General features: G+C 41.1%; 1 protein-coding gene across 2 annotated transcripts in view; it reads right to left on the bottom strand.

Moving 5' to 3' along the window:
• The window catches only part of LOC135527888 (zinc finger and BTB domain-containing protein 46-like), a 115,519-nt gene extending 111,040 nt beyond the window's left edge, over positions 1 to 4,479 (bottom strand). For both annotated transcript variants that reach the window (XM_064956518.1, XM_064956519.1), the window contains exon 1: positions 4,109 to 4,479. The gene's annotated coding sequence lies outside the window, so the exon portion shown is untranslated. The remainder of the gene's footprint in view (positions 1 to 4,108) is intronic.
• Positions 4,480 to 5,986: the final 1,507 nt, after the last annotated feature.

Here is a 5,986-nt window from a genome sequence, read left to right as displayed (position 1 = left end):
ACACACTCCCCCGTCCTCCAGCCCAGTGTTGACATAACACAGCCACACCTGGGGGGAAGTGAGCAGAGTAGCCAGAGAAGGGGGCCGCCAAGACTCTCCCTATATTGCTTGGCTGGAGCTGGAGATAGGTCATATACTGTATATACAGGTCTGGCAATTCACCTCATAACATCTAGAAGCTTCCAAACACAAACAGATTCAAGCATCAGCTGTTGAGATGATTAGCATTGAATAAAGTACTAGTGGCGATTGGTTAAGCTGAGTCACTAGATGTTTTGAAAACAAGTTGATAATATCAATAGAATGTAATTGTCTTGGCACAGTTGGTACACATACGGCAGAAATGTTGATTCTTAGTCTTACACTTGGATTGGTGAACGATGTCCTCACGTCAACAGATCGGTACCCGAACCCCCAACCAGGTAAAAAACATTTCATGTCTTTATTGTGATGTGTCCTCACGTCAACAGATCGGTACCCGAACCCCCAACCAGGTAAAAAACATTTCACGTCTTTATTGTGATGTGTCCTCACGTCAACAGATCAGTACCCGAACCCCCAACCAGGTAAAAAACATTTCACGTCTTTATTGTGATGTGTCCTCACGTCAACAGATCAGTACCCAAAACCCCAACCAGGTAAAAAACATTTCACGTCTTTATTGTGATGTGTCCTCACGTCAACAGATCAGTACACGAACCCCCAACCAGGTAAAAAACATTTCACGTCTTTATTGTGATGTGTCCTCACGTCAACAGATCAGTACACGAACCCCCAACCAGGTAAAAAACATTTCACGTCTTTATTGTGATGTGTCCTCACGTCAACAGATCAGTACCCGAACCCCCAACCAGGTAAAACACATTTCATGTCTTTATTGTGATGTCCTCACGTCAACAGATGTCATCATGAACAAAAATAAATACATCAGGGCATTCAAGAAATACGTCATATTCTGGTGGTTTTCTGGTTGAAATTACATCCCATTACCAGATTACAACTAGGCCACTAAAATACACCTGACAATGTCACAAAAGACGTTTAAAGAATTATAGGGCTACTGTCGTTTTAGCCACATAATTAAATAGAACAATCAAATCAAATGTTATTTGTCACATGCGCCGAACACAACAGGGGTAGACCTTACAGTGAAATGCTTACTTACAAGTCCTTAACCAACAATGCAGTTTTAAGAAACATATACCAATATAATGAATATTATGTTAATTGTTAGTAATTCATTAACAGTCATTAAATAAATACACATACTGTATAGCTGCATAATTGAAGACTTCAGCAGGCTTATCAAATTAGGCTCAGCCTCTCCTTATTAGCTTACACCTTGGCAGATATTCACCCAGGTGAAGACGTCACTGTTAACGAGGGTTCCGTACTAGCTGCCATGCTTGACACCTCCCAAATTAGGAACCAGTCCAGGTTTCCATTGGCTACTTTAACAATTTAATCTTAGCCTTGTTTTTCTTTCCTCTCTCTCTCTCTCTGACCATCTCTCCATTTTACCCAATTGTGTTGACTAATAAAGGAACCTGCCTATGACAGGCTATTGTTTTAACTTATACTGTGATATAAATCTAATTAAAATAGTCTGACACAAGTGTGTTTAAAAAAAAATAATAATAATAATATATATATATACTTAGATTTTTCATATATTACTTTCCCCCCATCTTTGTGACCAAGATGTTAAATGGTAGTTGTTTATTTAGTAGGTATAACCACCATGGTTGCAAAACAAAGCAACATACAGGTTGTGTGGTTTTGAATTCTTTAGAACTTTAATTGAATAGCATTTATAATGTTTTTTTGTTGAATCTTTACTTAACTAGGCAAGTCAGTTAAAGAACAAATTCTTATTTACAATGAAGGCCTACACCAGCCAAACCCTGAAGACGCTGTGCCGCTGCATGGGACTCCCAATCACGGCAGCTATGATACAGCCTGGAATCGAACCAGGGTGTCTTTAGTGACCCCTCAAGCACTGAGTGGCAGTGCCTTAGAACGCTGCGCCACTCGGGAGCATGTATAGGTTTTTAACGCATGTATAGGTCTAAATGCTTAGGCTATAAATTACAGTTATTAGGTCTATAAAATATGATCAGAATCTCGGAATAATAGAACACTGATGCATATTTAGGTGTAGGAGGTCAAATGTAAGTCTAGGAGGAAACCAAATACAAGTGTGATTTTGCAATTAAATTTTAGAACTAACAGGGAGTTATATGATCGAAATACAAAAGGTTAGGGGAAACATAATAGCAGACTGTTGTGGGAAAGGTGTAGCATAGGACATCAGACATCGATAGATTTGATCAGACGATTTGAAGATTTGCGCGACTTCATTGTTGACATCGCACCTGGCGCACGGTGCGCCGAGACATTGTGTTGTTGTCAGCGCATGAATAAAGTGGTGTTGTTCCCCTTTCATTTTCTGAGCACGGTAGAAAATGGAGGAAGACGGAACTGACCACTCTGAGGGGGCAGACACAGACCGACAGAGACACACACACACAATAACCGAGAGACGGGCAAAGCATATCAGCAGAACGGTTTGGCATTTCAGCTTCATTCAGCACCAAATGAAAACACTTGACGCCACACTTTCAACTCAACTCAAGAAGCGCCTGCGGACGGATCAGATTAATATTGCATATCGCTACAACATTGCCCCAAAACCATTGAGTCTGAAACCTGAACTCTCCCTCTCTTGTCTGGTAGCCTACTCTGGGGTTGGGTGTTGACGCAGCAGAAATTTCCAGCTGGAGAAATCCCCCTTTCAGAGGTTAACCGAGGGAAGGAGAAGAGGTGGGGGGTTTAAGCCCTTGCCTGCCAAACTGCCAGCATTTCATTTTAAAGGCTCAGGGCAGTCAAAAACGTGATTTGCTAAGTTTTATATATATTTCCACACTATGAGGTTGCAATAATACTGTGAACTTATTAAAAATAATGATAACGCCTTTTAGTGTAAGCCTATTTGAAAAGACCACCTAACATGTCAGCCTGTTTTGGTGGGATGGAGTTTTGGCCTGCCTGGCATCATCACCAAGCAGTAAAAGTTAATAGACCAATAACAAAGAGTGTTTCAAACCTCTCTGCCAATAACAGCTAATTTTCAGGTTACATATCCCTCCCATTAACCTCAATTAGGGCCCTCAATCAGACTACTTCCAGACAGTCCTAGCAAAATTCGTGCTTGAGAAATTGCTCTTAGCGAAGAAGCTCATTCTTTATAGATTTTTTAAATAAATAAATGTAAAATAAAAGTAGGTTACTGAATTGTTACACAGAAATGATTTGATATTGCGATAAAAATGGTTGCATTGAGCCTTTAAATACCCCGACAGACCGCATAGAACGATATACAGCCAAGGCATCACGATCAGTGACAGCTCACTGCGTGACAATCCCGCAAAGACCTAGAATATTGGGGTCAAAACGTTGACAGTTAACTCAACATTCGCGGGTTAACACATATAGTCAGGGAAAGAGGGGTTCCTTTACAGCGGAAACAAATAGCCTATGGTTAGAGCGTTTTATTCTGCAAATACATGTGACTTTAGCCTATATCGTGTTTTCCCAATCTCATGCAAGTGCACAATTATCCTACATTAGCAAATGACTGCATCTCATAATAACAAAAACAAGAAACATACACGCAAGTAGACATCTGGCTTGTCAGTTAGCTCGGCAACATGAAACAGGTAGGCGGACTACTTTTAGCATGATGCTTAAATGCATCGCACCGAAGAACTGTCAAAATACACTTGTGCGGTCCGTGACATGATACCAACACACCGACAACCACCCGTTATTAACCGTAAAACCACGATACACCGCTTCAACTTGTCACATGCATTCAGAAGAGTTACATTGTTCAATGGTTATAACGTGTGCGCAAGCACGCTCTCTATCTGAACGTAAAACTATTATGAAAATGACATTGTTGTAAAATGAAACACATAGCCTGAACCTTGTGACAGCGTCCGTATAAAATCAGCAGCTTTTAAAATACATATATTGCCACTAGGCAATTGAATAGAAACGGAAGAGCTGATGAAGGAAAAGCAATGAAAGAGCATGGCAGACATACCTGTTAACCCATGGGGTCTGGGATAGACGCGGTGTCGATTCTTTGGAGTCCAATCCGATGTGACAGCGTGAGAGATAAAGAAAGGGGAATGTTCAGAAGAACATACTATTATCTTCTTTCATCACCTACGCTTTTTGTGTCTCTTTAAGTGTTATTCCCCTGGTTTCTCCCCCTCTCTCCCTGTCTCAGACAGCCTTTTTTCTCTCTCTTTCACTCCCCTGCTTTTCCGTGTTTTGGTATCAGGAACCAGCCTCCCCCCTCTGTGTCTGTCTGTCTCTCTCTCCCCCTCTCTCTTTCGCTCTCTTTCTCCAGGGCGCTCTCTCCCTCGCACTGTCCCCCGTATCTCCCTGTCTTTGGGCAGACTCAGGAAATGAGGCAACATGAACGCACACGCCGTTCCATCAGCGACCAACCCCCAGACACTCTCTATCTGACAGCTCAAAGAAATATTAGTGTCATTATTGCAATTGAGTAGCACGATGTGAAATCCTAAAATAAATACAAATGTCGGGTATTTGTCTGTGTGTGCAGTGTGTCATGAAAACAATATCATGAACTGTTAAACATTCTTATTCTTATGCTAAACTGGGTTGTCTTATGGATTAGACAACCAATTGAAATTGAATTGTGTGTAAGGTGTAAAGTGCAGTGCTATAATATACCTAACATTTATTGTTCCAGCTATATCTTCAGCATATCATGTGATTTTCTGAAAGAAAGAAATATATACTGCTGCAAAGGAGTGTATGTTTCATCTGAATTGACACCATGTCATGGTAATACAGTTTATGAAGGACGTTTCCAATTTAAAAAGAATGTCTCAGTGTGGCTATTAGCCTACACAGAGAAGTATGCTCTTGTCTATACATTTATGCATGACACTGGGGTTCTGAACATGAGTGCATCTTCTGTGGGTGTTGGTGAGAACAGAAGACAAGCTTTGTCCACCGTGTAGTTTGAATGAAAGGCAGGGACCAAGCTACACCCTCTTGTGGTAAAACAGGCAAACTCTCCATCAATCAGACAGAAGGTAAAGGAATACTGACATTCACATCTTGGACAACCCTTCGAAACAAAATGCTTTTTTTTTCATTGTTTCATCCATCTTTCAGACAATGACATTCCAGTAAAATCACTGAAATAATATCATAGTTATTAATAAGGACTAACACATTAATAACACCACCATTGACATCATGTCAATTGTAGATGATATACTGTTATAAATTCAATGTCTGTCTCAATCAGATGAGATTCCTTCATGCCGGTGCCATTTCAGTGCCCTTGCCAAAGTCTGTCTCATTGCTAAATCTGATATCAGACATAAACAGACAGAGCACTTCTCATCTTCTCAGTCTGACGTCCTGGCTGTTTAGGGGAAGTAGGGAGATTTGGAGGACAGGACAGCCTGGAGTGTGTTACGTCAGGGAGAGAAATGGTTGCAAAGTGTTTTTAGGGGAAGTGGGGAGAGGCGTGTGTGTTTTTTGTGTGTTATATGTGTATAGGGGATGTAAGGAGATGAGAGAGTGTGCTAGTGTGTGTTGTATGTGTATAGAGGATGTAGGGAGATGAGAGAGAGTGTGCTAGTGTGTGTTGTATGTGTATAGAGGATGTAGGGAGATGAGAGAGAGTGTGTTTGTGTGTGTGTTGTATGTGTATAGAGGATGTAGGGATATGAGAGAGAGTGTGTTTGTGTGTGTGTTGTATGTGTATAGAGGATGTAGGGAGATGAGAGAGAGTGTGTTTGTGTGTGTGTGTGTGTGTGTGTGTGTGAGTGTGTGTGAGTGAGAGAGAGAGAGAGAGAGAGAGAGAGAGAGAGAGAGATAGAGAAAGGGAAAGGGGGATACCTACTCAGTTGTACAACTGAAATGTGTCTTC

The sequence above is a fragment of the Oncorhynchus masou genome, chromosome 33 (genome assembly GCF_036934945.1).
Source record: "Oncorhynchus masou masou isolate Uvic2021 chromosome 33, UVic_Omas_1.1, whole genome shotgun sequence".
In the NCBI taxonomy this organism is placed as follows: domain Eukaryota; kingdom Metazoa; phylum Chordata; class Actinopteri; order Salmoniformes; family Salmonidae; genus Oncorhynchus; species Oncorhynchus masou.
This window is presented reverse-complemented; position numbering and strand designations above follow the sequence as displayed.